Source organism: Falco rusticolus, chromosome 3, assembly GCF_015220075.1.
Source record: "Falco rusticolus isolate bFalRus1 chromosome 3, bFalRus1.pri, whole genome shotgun sequence".
Classification (NCBI taxonomy): domain Eukaryota; kingdom Metazoa; phylum Chordata; class Aves; order Falconiformes; family Falconidae; genus Falco; species Falco rusticolus.
Window position 1 is genome coordinate 102,874,255 of NC_051189.1, and position 17,580 is coordinate 102,891,834.

A 17,580-nucleotide genomic window follows, 5' to 3' on the forward strand; every position below is an offset into this window, starting at 1 on the left:
CTCCCTGGCTGTGATTTCTCTTTTTCTTGCTTATGTCTTAAGTGTGAGGGCAGGAATGAAAAACTAAGATGCAGCTGGTCACCTGCTCTGCTTTCAGGAAGCGACATTCTTCGCTTGAGGTAAGGGAGCTCAGCTGCTTCATATGGTTGGTGTAAAGGGCACCTAGTAGCAAACTGTTAATAACGTTTGCAGTTGTGGATCTGTCATACTGAGCACATTTCAGTTAGAAAGCACCACTGATCCTTATTAATTTATCTGTTACATTTGCTTAGGCTACTAACCATTTGCAAAGAAGAATTGCAGCTAGAGTCATAATGTGACCTATGTCTGAGTGACCGAACAGCATGGTCCCCTTTTCAGTGGGGACTTGGGAGGAAAGCTGTTCAATGGACGAGCACAGGGTCCAGCTTCCACTGCTCTCAGTAACTTATCAGCCTCCTTTTTTAGAGAAACATAAAATGTCTGTAAATGAGCTTCAGACATTCACTTAGCTGTACATGAATAATAACAGTATTGCAATATGAAGGTAAATTTAAAATGTAAATGACCAGTGCTAAGGAGGCAGCATATTAGTCCAGGAGAATTATTGTCTGGTTTGACAGGAATTAATCAACAGGTATCAAGGTCACCAAACTGAGCATTCTACCAGAAAGATGCTCTAACTGCTCCTAATGTTCCAATGTTCATGACTCTCTTAAAAATACTGACAAAGTAGAGATTGGAAGAACTACCATCAGAGACCAAGCAGTTCTGCAGGAAGGGTACTGAAGATTCAAGTTCCTTAAAATCCTTCACCTTAAAATGGTCCAGTTCCTTAAGAGCCGTCCTGTGGTAACAGAAGTGTTAAACTACCAAGTTCAATTCCAAAAGAGCTCCTGTCTGTACGGATGTGGCTGAAAATAGCTGACCTTACCAGACCTTAGTCTTATCAGGAACTTGTTTGTCAAATAATTGAATGCTAGATGTGAGAGAATCCGTATCTGTTCCTGCAGGTTCATGGGTGCCAACATGATAATTCTGTGAAATTCCTTTGTTAGCCAGCTGGATTTTCTTGCCCCATGCCTGTACTGTAAGTTTATTCCTCACTTTGTTGTTGTTTGTAAGGTTTTCCTGTTTACACAGAAGTACTGGGTCCCTGGAGGCTGGCCAGCCTGGCCGCTGTGGTCGGGTGCAGCATCACTTAGCCGAGTCCTGACCACTTCCAGGGCTGGAGATACCTAACCTCTGCGGCAACCTGTTCCAGGGGTACACAACCCCTCCTAGGGGAAGTCTGTCCTGATGTTTTTCCTAACTCCTAGCAAGAAAATTATAAACCAGGGTCTGTGTACTTCACCATGCAAGAAATCCACAATCTAAAGCAGCATACAAACAAGGAAGACACCTTTCTTAAGTGATGTCCAATCTGTATTTTAAAGGGGAAGAAGTGGGACTTAGTTCACACTGACATTTATCCAACTAAACAAGGTGAGAATTTGTATCAGGTTGAAAAGTGAACGTATCATGTTAATTATTTTTTTTTTTTTCCTGAGGTGCAAATCTGGCAATCCCGAAAATGGAAATTCACTTTCTTTTCTCTTACCCCTGACCTACTGCCTTTTCTTTAAGGGTTTTCCGGACACATTCATGGCCACCCTTCTCAAACCGGTTGGGGAGAGCCTGCAGACCTCTGTAAGAACTACTTCATTATTAATGCCCACTAATAAAAGGATGCTCTATATGGAACTGTATAAATTATGTACAGGCTTCCCCTAAAGTGGGCCTAACTGAAGAAACACCTTTGTGCAAAAGCACACTCAATTTTTATTCTGCATGTGAGATACTTCTTCCCTTCCCCACCTCCCCTTTTCACTTGTGCTCACACTGCCTTTACCAGGCGTGCCGAGAGCCTGTGCCACACTGCGCGTTCTTTTGCTTGGAAAAGGCAGAACCCCCCTGCTGAGCTGTCAGCCCCCTTCAGAGCATCACGCGGGAAAGAAGTATTGCCTGTCTTTTGCAGTCAATGTTGTCTTTGTGGGTTCAAGTTTTTTTTCCCATCAGTATTTTATCTTGAAATTAGTTCTGTGGGGAAGTAATAAATGTGCATTTGTACATTAATTTTATTACTCACCATTAGTATGCTGAGGGCACGATGAAGCAGATCATATTCTCTGCTTTGTTGCCTTTGGGAAGGACTCAGGCTGTCACGGACTGGCAGCCAAACAATTTGTTGGAACAGCAGCTTTACAGTATGACATAATGTGCTTTCGAATCACTTCTAAGTTGGGTCAAAGGAAAAACCCGAAGGATTGACCACAGCGAACCTGGGGCAAGGGGCTCTGCCCGCTGGTCGGGGTGCCGCAGGGCTCTGGCCATGTACAAGCAGGACTGTGGCTTTTCCTTTCCAGTTAGTGCAAAAACACTGGGAGAGAGCTTTCCACTTCCACTCCAAAGTGCGCTTTGGCACGGGTTCTAGGACAAGCCCTGTAACTCTGTCCTCACCTAAAACTTCATTTCGCTTTATAAGCTTAATCTCATGAATAATTTTAGTGTGGGTGAGCAACTGTGCTAGAAATGTTGTGATTCCTCTGCAAGTAACGCAGCAGCTCTTCACAGCCTCTGAAAATGGATTCCTTGTGGCTTTAGACGGGAAACAGCTGTGGAAGCTAAGCTCCGGTGGGTGCTTTGCGTTTTGCCGATTCTTCTGCAAAATAGCTTTCAACTTTATTGCTAACTTTTGACTGTATATTTTAACCTTTTGTTTGATTAGCTAAATATAACCTCCTAGGACAAAGTAGCATTGATTTTCTAAAGGCAGATAGTACTGTGTTGGGAGCAGAGTTTTCAGGAACTAAGTTCTTACTCATTCTGTGTTCTCACATGAAGCTAAAAAGCTCTTGGAGAAGTGCTACTCGCTGACATTTTCCATTCCCATTTCAGGCCGTGATTTCGGTACTCCATGGCTTTGGAGGGATGACTGCAGCTTCCATTTCCCGTGAAGTTCAGCTCCAAGCCATGGTGCTGCTCTGTGCCCTACCATATTCCCATTCAACCCAAAGGAGGGAGGTGGGGGGGAGGCTGGCCTGGCATAGCAATGAATGAAATTCAGTAGTAGATGATATGAGGGAGTCAATTCGGTCATACACACCAGGCAGGCTCTGGTCTCACATAAATACAGCTCTTCCTTGTTACCTTCGTGGGGTGGGGAGTGGTTATGCATTTAAAAAAAGAAGTAAATTTGAAATGGCTCAAAGAGAACATTAGGCTGTGTGTTCACACAGAGCTGTGCGGGCACTGCAGGTGCTACCGTGCAAGAATTGCTGGGGATTTCCCATCTGATCCTGCTCACCAGAACTGCCAGGTGGGCATGCCTGGCTGGCAGGGAATGGCTAGGCATCACTGCTGTCTTCTGGTCACTGTTCAGGGTTCTCCATAGGTGAAATTTCATCCTGACCTTCCTTTAAAGTTTGTCATTGTTTGACAGAGTACTAGTTGTAATTACATTTAACTTTATTAGTGTCATTTTTTTATTCCAGTAACCTATCCTGTGGGCTTCAGCCTGGACACAATGCTCCAGGAGCGCTGTGGCTGCCTGCGTGTGGCTAGGTGTGTTTCAGTTCCAGGAACGCACACTTTGGCATTCCAGGTCCTGAATGTAAAGCTGTATAGACAACCTTCCAAACTGAATGATTTCCCAGAGAAATTAGAGAGAGTAGTTGAGCCCTGCAACCGGTTCCAGAGGGAGATCTGTCTGTAGAGACAGCGGAGAACTGGCCTGAAGCCCAAGCACTGAACTTAGTCCTGCCTTCGCCCTGAAGTATGGAATGAGACGACCTCGGCAAGTCCCTTCCAGCCCAACTTATTTACAATTGATCTAGATACACCCTACAATGTTTCTCAAGGGAAATTTAATTTGTATTATTGGTAATAACTTTTTTAGCAGGTTTCTCTACTGACCTCAGAGAAAGTTACCATTTAAAGATGCAAAGAATTAAAATGAACAGACCAGTACTGATTGCAAAGTGAGCCAGTGGTGAAAATGAATTTCCTTTACCACTGCTCAGATGTCTTCTTTAATTTTCAAAATGTTTGTTAGTATGTAAGAGTGAGTGAGCTGATCAAATTTATTTTAAACCTTTTTCGTTTTCCTACCAGTTCTAATGAGCTTGGGTATATGAAATAGAATACTGGAATTTTATATTATTAAGAATTCCATTTGGTAATTAGTAGCAGTACTTATCACTCTTGTACCAGTTATCTGCTTCATTTGATCTTGCATAATATTTCAATATACTATTTTATATATTTTTAACACTCTGATTAAGGCATATATTTTAAATAGCCTTCATGGTAATGAAAGCTATACTTGGGGAGATTTTAGGTATTATCCTTATTGCTGTACTCCAGCGCATGTCTTCTGTTGCTTAATAAAGGTATGTGTTTATTTTATTAACTAGCTTTCTGAACAAAGTGGAGATGGTAAGGACCCGTATCATGGAAAATGCACGCTTCAGCTTTCTGATGGCTTATAGTCAATGGTTGGGTTTCTTTTAGTCTTTAATAATGCCTGAAATGTGTATGCATCTGGAAAATGTTTTCTATTACTTTTACATGTTAACAGTTGTGTGTGTTGAGATTATATCTGGAGAAGTTTAATCTATCTTCTTTGAACAGCACAGCTTTTGTTAGCTGTGTTTCCACAAACATGTAGAAAATGTTTCGGCTTTTTTGTGTGAATACGATACAATCTGGAGGAGAAGAACAAGTTAGGCAATGTAATACTGAGAGGGTACTGTTGAAAAGGTGCGTAACCAAACAATTACTTAGTGGTTGGAACTATTTGGCAAGATGAATGGTTTGCGGTTAGTGATCTTCCTGACTGAAATGTAATACTTATCAAAACTGAGTACAGATTTTCTCCCCAGAACCATTAAATAACGTCTCCAAACACATTCATCCACCTTACCATTTCTGCATTAGTTCTGTTCAGATTTTAAAGTCCATCTTCTAGGGTCAGGTTTTGATATTCTGCAGTGTGTTCTAGATGCAATGGGTTTTGTTGCCAGTATTTATAATTGCCTTTTTGTTTGGTATTTAATGAAAAAATGCAAGTAGAATAAATTTTAACTTTAAAATTAATCATAATTTAAATACAATTATTCTTGTTGTAAAGCTTTCCTTAATCCAACTTCCTCCAGTTTTAGCATGTAGTCTTGTGGGAAACTGGACAATTGTAACAAAGGCTGTAAAAACTACTTAAAAGAACTAGGTAAGTAAACTGGAAGTTTTGCACTGGTTTTAATTTGTGCTACTCTGCTGAAGAATCAAAAGGCTAGTCAGAGAAAACTAGAAAGAGGGAAAATGCAGTAATTCAGAGTTTCTTCCAAGCAACTGAGTTTCCTGGAGAGTGTACGACCTATTGCTGTTCTGTGTGCTCAGGGCTGGCTTATCTACATCTGGTAATTTTTCCATAGCCTTTGGCCGGTTTTTATCAGTGTTTGGTTTTAATCTTTTAATACCTAACTGGGTGGCCAGAGCTGTACAGGATGGTGAATGAATTCTCCTGTGGCAAGGTGGTCAAAAGCCCGCGATGCTCTGGCTCCCTGGCTCGCAGGGGGAAGGGCCAGGCAGAGGGTGGCTGTGCCAGCTCTGCGTGGGCACAGGCAAAGCGGGTGCTTCCTCAGCACATCACCAGGGTGTCAAGGTGTATCTCTCTCTGCTATGCATATCGTGTACTATGATATTATTTCTCAAGTAATGCAATTTAACCTCTAGACATTTCCTCACCTTTTTTTGCTTTTGTTTCTTTGCTTGGTATTCTTTCTTTGCAAGAAGTTACCGGCCAGGCTTTGCAGGGTGAAGGCTTTGAGCCTCCCACGTAGCGTCTTTGCCTCGCAGGAGTGCGTGAACTGGGACGGAGGCAGCGAGAGGCAGACCCCCCCAGCTCGTCCCGTCTTCACTGTGAACACCCAGCGGAAGAACCTGCGTTTATATGGTATGAAGAAAAACGTAAGTGCGCTGCCTGTGTGTGGACTGCTAAGGGAATCCGGAGGGGAGGATTAGCTAATCTTGCACTGCTAATTAGAAAATCTTGCTTTTGACCACATCCTTACCTTCCCTTTCATGGGTCCGCTCCCCGTGCCGCTTTGTGACTGCGGAGGAACTGCACGCGCCTCAGCTGTAACAAGCCGCAACCGCGAGCTGCGCGGTGCTCCCCGCAACGGGAGCGGGGGCTCCGCAGCCGGTCACCAGCAGCTCCAGGGCAGCCCCGCCGGGGCAGCCCGCTCTCCGCTCTCGCCCCACACCCCGCTCCCGCTCCACGCTCCACGCTCCCCGCTCCCGCTCCCCGCGCCTCCTGCCGCACGGTGACCCGCCGCTCGGCGACGGACGGGCGGTGAGTGGCGCGTGCCTGGGCCCCCGCAAAGCCTTTGCCGCCGCCCCCCATCCCCCGGCAAAACGGGCCGCGGGTGGCCGGGGCTCGGCCGCGGCGGGGAGCGGCGGGGCCGCGGGGGCGCTGGGGGGCCGCGGCGAGGGACCGCGTGGGGCCCGCCCCGCTCCCGCCCAGCGGCCGGCGGACCCGAACGCACCTCGCTGCGCCGCACGGGTTTGCCCGGCCCCCAGCCCCTGCCCCGCCGCCTGTGCTAGCGGGGGCGAGGCCGCCCCCCGGCCCGCCGGCGGCACGCTGCCGCACGCGGGCACCGCTCTGCTCCGCCCGGGGATGCCGCCGGTCCCCGCCTCCGGTCCCCGCCGCCCGCCTGGCAGCCGCCTTCCGACAGCTGCCGGGGTCCCCCGGCCACCCGCGTACCTGGGCCGCCGGGTGCCGCCCCGAAGATCTGCCCCGTCCCCGTCCTGTTGCGGGGGTAGGCTGCCGGCCGCTGCGCGAGAGGGCGCGGTGTTCGGGGAGGGGGCGCCGCGCGGGGGCGTCGCTCAGGCCCAGCCGCCTCCGCGCACCCCCGGCCAGACCAGCTGCCCCCCGCCGCGCAGCGGCAGCCCCTCGGTCGCGCTGCTGCTTGAATCCACCGTTTATTTCACTAAGAAGCCGGAGCGGCCATGGATTCCTTCCAGCCTTACTGGAAAAGGCTGTTTAACACAATGTTAGAACGTGTTTGCCTTTCAGTAACCTCATATTTTTGGTTTACTGGTAGCTAATACGTGTCCTTATGTTTACTTTCCAATTTTGGATTTTCTTCAGCTAATGCCCAAGGTTCAGTGTTTTATACTGTCCACTTGTAAGGTATTGCTGCAGTTCCGAGTCACCTGGTTTTATTGCTCAGTATCCTCCTGCTCTGAACTGGCCATGTCGCCCAGTGGTGTTGCTTTGTATGGGTGTTCCCTTTTCTTGGGCCTTAGTTAAGGAACCTGTTAAACCAAAGGCCCAGGTGCGAAACTAAATACCCAGCCCTTTAAGGAACACAACCTTTAACATCCTTCTGGTTCTGCCACGGAGAAGGAAGGTGCAATGTTTTGTTTTGTACAGATGTGAAGAAACAATTTTATCTCTCTTTTTTTCTTTCTGTCTTTATGCTGTATCTCTAACATAAGACCTATCCTCTTCTTTTAATGTGCTTTGATGGCTAAGAAATAATAAAAAAAAAAAAAAAAGGCAAGAACAACTAAAAGAAAGCTATGGGTGTATGGAAAAGTTCAGGCAGAGATTACTGTATCCTGGGAGGCTGGCATCATTTCAGTGATGGTACCCATTGCTGCAACGACCTGGATTTGACTGTTCAGATATTCTTGGCCACGCAAGGTTCCCCGCACTGGGCATGACTGTCAAGGTTTCGGTAGTGGCTGGGCTGCAGGGTGACCCATGTGGGAGGTGGCCAGGCATGGCCCTGTGCCCATCACAGCCCCTCAGCAACAGCCAAGAAGCCGGTTCATGGCACCTCTGCAGAGCCCTGTTTAAGAAAGGGTGGTAACAGCTAGGAGAGGTAGGGGAGAGATGCCAAGCAGGAGGGGTGCTGAAGAAAGAGAGAGGCACGGGACTGGCGAGGGACAGAACAGGGCTGGGCAACATGGGTGCATAAGGAGAGGTGCCAGGGCAGTGCTGGAGCATGTCGCTGCCTGGGCAGGGGCTGGAGCAAAGAGCTGCCCCAGAAAGGCCTGGTGCACAGAGCCACTGACAGAGGACGGAGGGGAGACCCAGGGCTGGGTACCACTCCAGAAGTCCTGGGGCCAGTGGAGGGACCTGTGATGGAGTAAAAAACAAAAAAGCAGCAAAAGAAAGGGAATGGCGGCACAGCGACCCCCGCCCCCTGCACCAACTGTGCTCATGGCTGGACTGGGTGGAACTTGTGGCACAGAGGCTGGGTGTGGGAAGGGGGGTCAGGGTGGGAGCTGAGGTGTTCTAGCTGAGTGTTTGTCATTATTGCTCAATATTGGAATCAATAATGAACTTTTTTAATTACCAGTTAACTATATTAGCAATGTTCCATGACTTGAAACTTCTTTTTAACTGCGATGCTCCCACACGTGTAGTACAGTGAGACCTGCTTTCCTATGTTAAACCAGAGCAGGAAAGGGTGCAGACACCTGGCTGGGGATATATGCTACTCTTTATTATAGACTATTGTTTCTCTAAATTAGCGAAGTTCAGTAATGGCAATGCATGCCATTGATGTGGCATCTAATGTAAGCAAACTCGATGCAAGACCATACAGGAAGGGATGGCAATTTTTATTTTAAAGCTCATCTTACCTATGCTCACTCTCTTACATGTCACCCATTCTTTAGACCTCTTCTTGTGTACTCACATATTCAGAAGCACTAAGGTGTGTGTATCTGAGTGGTCTGGCCAGGATTACTTCTGGTGACAGAGCAAGGAGCGCTGGTTTCTAAATCCTCATCACACCTCCTGGATTACTGTTGACCAGTAACCACATCCTGGTTCTCTGGGCATACCTTTTGTACCTTTGTAAGTTCACAGTTTGGTCATCTTTTGTTTTTTTCATCATGTCCTACCTCTGAAAGTCATTAGGTAACATTACTAACTTACTAATTATCCTTTTGCCACCGCTTTGGAAAACAGTCTGTCCTTTGTCTCACTAAAGTGGGCATGTCAGTAAGTTGTGCATTCCTGTGCCGAGCCATGCCAGCCTGCTGTGCACCAGGGTCTGGGCTGTGCGAGGGGTGAGAGGGACAGTGCAGGGCTCCTCCTGCCACTTGCATGTCCGCATGCACCATCGGATGGACCCTGGATAGATTTTGCCAGGGCACACCGTACGGGTGCCATCTGCCGAGGGAATCCTCCTTTTTGGTCCTTAGAGATAGTGAGTAATTTTCTTACAAGAAAGCAGCTCCTGACGGTTGCTGATGTGCGAGCCCATCGTGGTGCGGCTGGGCTCAGACAGGGCGTGCAGGTGGCACAGTGCAGAGCGGGAGCTGCCCACGGGCTCTCAGCTGCAGCCGGGGTCTGAGGTGGCCGCACGCAGCCCCAGCACAGCACAGCCCGTGGGGACGCGCAGCGCAGCCCTGGGCCTGCTCGCACCAGCCGCACTGGCAGCCCAGTCACCATCAATACACCAGCTGATCCGGGTGTTGCTAGCACTTGCAGTTTATTTTCCCCCTCTGCTTTCACACTTAAATGTTTCCTGCTTGATTCATACCAGCCTTGATGCTTCTGTTTCTCTGCAGTGCTGTGTCCATGTACTGTTCCAGGGAGCACTGTGCAAAGGTCTGCCTCCCTCTGTGCTTCTCTTCCCATCAGCTAGAAAGATATGAGATAATGAGTTTAGTCTCTGAAAGGTTTTACCTGGGAAAAAACCCCAATCTCTTTGTGAAACTAGATCTCTCTTAAATTAAAATCCACTAAATTCCAAAATACAGAGTTGCATCAGCCAGTGTGCACCATCTTCCCCTCCTGCCACCAGAAGAAGAGTGCACATGGATTATCAGACCAGTGGCCATGAAACATAGCGCTCTGCTTCATTATAAAAAACACTATTCTGGACATGAATAACTGGTGGAAGTGTTCTGAGACGGTCATTTTGTAAACTGATTTTTTTTAGATGCATCTGGGTGTAGTTTGGTATATAAAGAATGCCAGTGCAACATTTAGTGGCTTTATTGCTGACTTACTTTGTTGGGAAAAAAGTAGTCCACAATTGCATTTTGTAAAACCTTGCCAAAGATTTTATATCTATAACACACAATGCTTTTTTTTTAACCCTTATATTTCATCTTGGATTTTTTGCTTAGCACTTTTCTGCTAGACTAATAGTGCTTTTAAAAAATAAAACTTGCACTTAATAAAGCAAAGTAATATTATTTTAAGCCAATTATTTATGAATCATTGGCTTATAGGGGAATGTAACAATTCACAGAGCCAAGGCTTTTGAAATTGAGCTATACAGCTCAGTTGAGATGGTAGCTGCTAAATCACAGCTTTGAGTACATTGCAGCCAACTGCCATAAGGACTTTGCTTTCCTTACAAATCTGAAGAAGTTGCCCCTCTGATTCCAGTTATTGTCAAATCTCTCTGTCTTATGAGACAAATGCATCTTTCTGGCTCACATTACTGGTTCTGCTGCTGTAATAAAAGAGTATGGGAGCATATTAAACAAATTTCCAATGTTGAAACATTTTTTGTTTGATAATTTAGTACTAATGGAGTGGGGTTTTTTGTTGATTTTGGGTTTTGTTTGTGGAGGTTTTTTTCCCCAAGCCCATCAAGTATTATCCCTCTGTGATGCAATCAGAGCACTAGTTATTGTTGTTCCTCTAAATAGGATGTATATCCAACACAAAAGCACAAAGCTGACAAACTATGTACTGTTTGTTCTGGGTCACTCTGCTGGTGTGATTTAGTGATCATTTAACCATGATCATGTAAATGCGATCTGAGACTATTCTAGGAGAAGCCTGATCCCATGCTTGAGTCTGGTAATGCAAACAACATAGCCTTGCTGTTTGTCAGACATGACTTGTATGGCTACTTGATGTGCATGCGCACACACACGCACACAAAATGGGGGAGGGGGGGGGGGGGAAGAGCAAGGACATAGCAAACCTCCAGATTTGAGGCTTAGAATGTCCTTTAGCAATTCATGCCTCATTACACCTCAGTATAATGTCTCATTTCTTTTCTTCCTTATACTTAGCTGTTTGTGTTCACTGCAGGGCAGGAGTTTTACAGTCCTAGAGCAGAAGCAGCAGAGCATCTTTCCATGGTGCAGGTATCCCCATTCACAGTCTGACACAGAGTAACCTGCCTGTAGCAGTACCTGGACATGTGAGAGCATGAAATTGCCTGTTTGAGATGTGGACAAGTACTGCGTTTGGACATTCTGCCACAATGGGGTAAAAGTGGAAGAGGTCTAACCTAAAACCCTTAAGACCAGGATTTCTTGATCAGCTTCAGCCAAAATTTGACAGAATGTGTCTGTGCCTTTCACTGTGAAAAGAACAGTCTTCACTTCCATTGGGTAGGAAAAAGGATTCTTGTATTAGCTGTCATTATTGACTGGAAAATACTCTGGTTTTACTCTAGTTGACTGCATGCTTTGTATTTTGTCATTGTTTGGCTTTTGTTTGTAGTAGATGAAGGCCTAAATTAAGAGTGGGATTCAGGTATTCAAATACTTCTAGGGAGTAAGCACTAAGTGGCCAAATATAACGTTAGACCTAAATCAAACAATACAGAATATGAGCACCTTTGTTATGTTTGGCCCTTTACTTGTCATGTTGAACCACGTGCTCCCTAAGAAGTACAGAACAGACTCTGTTTTAGTCTGGGTTTGGCTTGGTTTGGTTTTAAACTGACTTTTCTATGGCTTTATTGAGTAACAGTAGGTGAGAAAGCAAGGGAATTGCAAACGAAATGCTAACTGCTTTCATGTTAATGGTAAAACTCTCAGTTTTAGTGGAGCTATAACTTCACATCTTGATTCTAGGCTGAATTGCGTAAGTCCACATACGGTATCTGGGTTTATTCGCACTGATGGGATGCGCTCTGACAAAGCTGTTTTTCTTACCACTACTAGAAAAAGAAGGTGTCACAACTAAGAGTGTTGGATAGGCTTATATTATTGTCTCTAGCCAAGAAAAAAGATGAGTGGTAGCTGCTTGGATAACTATTGCTTATTTTTAACACAAATCTACATCTCTTATCACTTCATTTCCTAATCAATGAATGCTTGTTAACAGTAGTCTGTTATACAATGTAACAGTAAAAGAATTCTTACTTTTACACAAAGAAAACAGTTGTGGAATTTAGTGCCAGGGGCAGTCAGCAACATTTGAGATGAACAAATGGGTGAGTTTAAGACACGCTTTGTATGTTTTCATATCTGCTGACACGAAGTAATTTAAGCTAAACTGAACAAAAAAGTACCCAGCTTCTCAGATTCTAGCAGCTTATTGCCGGGAGGACCTGAAGGGCTGCTTTTGTTCTGTGGGCAGACTTGGTAAAGTTTTTATTTTTCATTTTGGCTTCCCTACTTCTCCTTGAAGCATTCCAGAATGTAGGTCACCAGAGGCAGAACAGTGCTGAAAAAGTCTTGCACTAAGGAAATAGCTTGGCGTGGCCATTTCCATATAAATGTCATCAGGTTTTGTTTACTGTCTTAACTGCATTGCTGAATCTTTGTTATTGGACATCACTGATGCTTACCCTCTCTGCACTTCTAAGGTTCACTTCCTAACCATCACCCTTCCTGTCAAAAGTGCAATTTATATCTCCTCCCACAGAGTATTTTAGGGCTTTGAATAAATGCTGAGTTAAGAAAGATAGAGTGAAGTTGCGACTATATGTGATAAATTGAATAAACTACCCAAAAAGGGACAAAAAATGTTTTTCAGCAGTTAACTGAGGGGAAAAGAAATCAGAAAACCAATAAGGCTGCAGCAACTACTTCAGTCTTTGTGATGCAGAAAACAGGTATTTAGAAGGAGAAGCGGCTGTGGGCTTTTGAATGTGCCGTCTTTAAACTCAAAGTCAGTGGCTTTAACTACAAAGTCACTTCATATAGAGCAAAGATACTCAGTGCATGAAGGACCTGCTTTAAAAAGCTTCCTCCCCCCACACACACACACCAAGAACTGCCTCTGGTCATAACCTTCACATCACTGAATGCTTCCCTAAGAAAGACTTTTTTCCTTTTAAGTAATGGCTTTGTGCTACAATATTTCTATGCCTCTCATATATCCTTACTGTAAAATGGATTTATCCTTACTGTAAAATGGATTGTCCCCAATTTATGTCCGCAAAACAGATGCAGATAGAAACTGAGCATGTTGCTAGCTGCTCCATGGAAAGCCTGTACAAAATACACTGCTGGAATCCAGTTTTCTTAAATCTGGTCCAAATTATTGGATCTGCTGCAGAAGTTTATTCTTTTCTAGAGTTGTTATGCATTGTCCTATTTTTTGTTCCTTTTCACTTTTTGGTAGGTGATTGGGGAAAAGAATAGACTAGGGGTTAGAATAGCATTCCATCTGAAAGAGCGAGCATGTGATAAGGTACTCCCCAAAAGGGTCTGTGTGCAACAGAGATGAGTGAAGAACATAGGCCATTTCTTTAACTTTATAGCTTCTGAAGCTCTGTGTGCTCTGATTCAAGTTCAGCTTTTCATTAACATTGTTTGTGACGAGACCTTTGGCAAATGCAAATAAATAAGGAATTCTATCATAGTCAGACATTTGCAGGACTGTGTGATCAAGTATTTTCAATAATACATGCACACATCTCCTGAACTCTGGCTTGTATATTTGCATGATTTTATTATTAATTTATATTCTAGTAAAATTGATGAGCAGCACAGATTCCATAAACATAATTGGATTAGTTTCTCTACAAAGTTACTGGACAGAACATTGCAAAATACAGAATGTTCTATGTCATACTTCCTGTGCACAAGAATGGCCCTTTATGCTTGTCTACCTATTTGAAATTCTGCCACGTTGTTTATACAATTAAATATTCCTTGTAATTTTATATCTAAAAAATGTATTTGCACTGCTAGTGGGGGTCTGGCAGGTAGCTAGGTTTTGCCCTCCTTAAATGATCGAGACTGTACATATAGCTGTACATAAATCAACTATGTGTAACATAGTATGACATATTGACAATACATACATTGCACATACTTATACAAATGACAATATATTTATGACTGTTAGTATAACATAATATAACTTGGGAAATGGTACTTGATTTTCACCAAATGAAAGACTGGAATAAACTTGATTGCTTTTTAGTTTCTGTAACTCTTCCAAGAAGTGGCTAAAAAAAGCAACAACAGAAAAAACCTGGTTTTCTAAATGGAGTGACTACCGGCATTTAAAAATTATTCCATCATTTTGATGGAAGTTTCAACCAAATTAATACTTTTTGTTACACACAAGTATTCTGATTAAAACTTACAATGTTTGAAAATTACAAGTGAACTAAAGTGACCTTTTATAACGATAATAAGGTCTTGATGTTACATTTTACTACCCAGGCGTGATGACTTGAAAAATCTTTTTATTTACTGTTTAATAGTTCTGGCTCAAGGTATGATGTCACTGCTGATTCACTGAACACCCACTGTTTATGTAATCCATCACTTTGTCAGTGCTGCAGTCCATCTCTCTCAGTCCAGGAACTACTGTTGGGCACAAAGTTTTCCAACTCCAGTCAAACTAGTTCAGTGTATTAGCAAAGGAGCTGCCTAAGCAGAGAAGAATTCTCCATCTCATAGAGAACTAGGGAAGGAAGGAGGAAAAAGCTAAAACATATTTAAAATAACAAAACTTTTAAACAGAATTCATATGATAAACATCATATCAATAACAAGGATGGGCAATAACTATAGGATCTTGAAAAGAAGCTGTCCCAACTGCAGGAAGCTGATCTACCTCCCTCCCAAAAGACTTTGCCTTGAAAGAACTGGCATGTTACTTGACAGGGAGAATGAGGTAGGGGAATAGGTACAGTTTTATTTTTAATAGATCTGTATACTTCTCGTAGTGTTAATTAAAATCAGTAATATTCTGGAATTCAGCAAGAAGTATGGTTGTGCTTTTCTTATTGTGAAATGGGTAGTTTTAAAAAGCTTCCCCCCCCCACCCCCCCCCCTGCAAGAAATGCCTCTGGTCATAACCTTCACATCACTGAATGCTTCAAGAAAGACTTTTTTCCTTTTAAGTAATGGCTTTGTGCTACAATATTTAGAGGGAGTTTTCCCTCTGAAAAGAAAAAATGTAGGGTCAGTTTTTCTACTCTCTGTTGCCATTAGCCCAGAAGAAAGCCAGTTCATTCTCAAACTGCAGCTTGTAGGAATTTTGCATTCTGAAAGTCTCTGCGGGATCCAGGATACAGCCAGTGCCTGCACTCTGCTCCATTCCTGCACTCTAAGGAAATGTTCTCCAGCTGCAGTGGTTTGGGAATGTCTAACAAGAATCCATCAGAGAGAATGACATTTATCAATCATATTTTCAAATGTTTATTTCAAAGAGCGAAAGAGAAGTTACAATGCTAGCTCACACTGAGAAATCATCGGGTCACGCTGCATGTGGACTTACGCAGTGGCCTGTGCCTAGGAGAAAAGATGGTATCCTTCAGCCACAGCCTGCAAGCACAGCTGTGCTAGCCCCCTGGGGAAAGGCAGCCAATCTTAGGATAAGATAGCGAGGTCTCAAGGTTGTGGTCAAGGGTCTTGTTTCCTTGAGAGGGAATGGACTTCCAGAGGAGAGCGAGCTAATCAAGGGCTGGACTACTCTGGATTTGCTGCAAGGCCCTGTTCTGTGGCAGAGCACTACTGTCTTACCAGTGTACAACTGAATAGATTGTTTTCTGCACTGAGAAAAATCATTCTTTTTGCAGGGATGAGAGAAGGCTTCTGGGAGCTCTAGGGAATTAATTGTAACAGTGTAATTGCATCATGCAAAGTAAGCATAGAGAGTGGCAGAAATCCACAATATAGATGCATGTTGGCAGTCACGTGATTTTATTTTTGAATAAATGTCAAGGCACACATAGCACTCAATGATAGCATTCTCGCATTAAAAATGAAAATAAACGCAAACAAAGAACTGGCCAGGCTCCTGCTTTAAAATATAAAAGTTCATTTACACACAGGATTAAAATGAATCCAAAGTTACATTGCTTTATTTAGTGTGATAATATGGTGGGTTGGCCTTGGCTAGCTGCCAGGTTCCCACCAAGTCACTCTATTCCTCCCCTTCCTCAAGAGGAATTATGACAAAAGCCTCATCAATCAAGATAAAGATTGGGAGATCACTCAGCAATTACCATCGTTACCAAGGCAGACTCGACTCAGGGAAATTAATTTAATTTCTTACCAATTAAACAGAGTAGGGTAGTGAGAAATCGGAACAAACCCAAACCCATCTCCTCTCCACCCCTCCCTTCCCAGGCTCAACTTCACTCCTGACTTCTCTGCCTCCTCCCCTCAAGCAGCGCAGAGGGATGGGGAATGGGGGCTGTGGTCGGTTCATAACGCTTTGCCTCTGTCACTTCTTCCTCCTTTTGCTCTTCCCCTGCTCCAGCCTGGAGTCCTTCCATGGGAGACGGTCCTTCACAAACTTCTCCAGTGTGGGTCCTTCCCATGGGGTGCAGCTCTTCATGAACTGCTCCAGCGTGGGTCTCTTCCACAGGGTGCAGTCCAGGAACAGCCTGCTCCAGCATGGGACCTCCAGTGCGGTCACAGATCCTACCAGCAAACCTGCTGCAGCCTGGGCTTCTCTCCACAGGGCTGCAGGTCCTGCCAGGAGCCTGCTCCAGCACAGGCTTCCCATGGGGTCACAGCTTCCTTCAGGGATCATCCACCTGCTCCGGCGTGGGGTCCTCCCCAGGCTTTAGGTAAGTATCTGCGCCACCCTTAACCTCCACGGGCTGCAGGGGGACAGCCTGCCTCACCATGGGCTCCCACCACAGGCTGATGAGGAACATCTGCTCTGGTGCCTGGCGCACCTCCTGCCCTCCTTCTGCACTGACTTTGGTGTATGCAGGGCTGTTTCTCTCGCATATTCTCACTCCTGTCTCCTGGCTGCTGCTGCTGCTGTTGTGCAGTGGTTTTCCCTCATTCTTCCATATGCTATCAGAGCGCACTACCACTGGGCTCAGCCTTGGCCAACAGTGGGTCCGTCTTGGAGCCAGCTGGAACTGGCTCTGTCCAACACAGGGGCAGCTTCTGTCAGCTTCTCACAGAAGCCTCCACTGTAGCCCCCAGCTACCAAAACCTTGCCACGTAAACCCAATACAGACAACCCTAAAATGGGATTTTGTGATTTTATACTACATTTCTCTAAAAATTAGTTTGGGAGGTGTAAGAGATAAATGTCTTGAACAACAAACATCAGTTGAAGAAAGAAATAAAGAAACTAACCTTTTTTCTCATCCCCACCCTGGCCCCTGGAGGGTGAGCTACCTGGCAAACTGTGAACTGAAAGATGGAATGGAAGCCAGTGAGGATTAGGTTGGCAGAACGTGCTTGCCCTTGAGGTATCCTTGATTTCTTTTAGTGACTCATTTATCTTTACCAAAACTGGATGATGGCAGATTTTCAACAGTATGCACTCAGGACTAGGAACGAAATACATAAATTTAGTTAAATTGCTAAATTAAACCTCTAAATCCCTGTCTATTTGAGAATATGGGG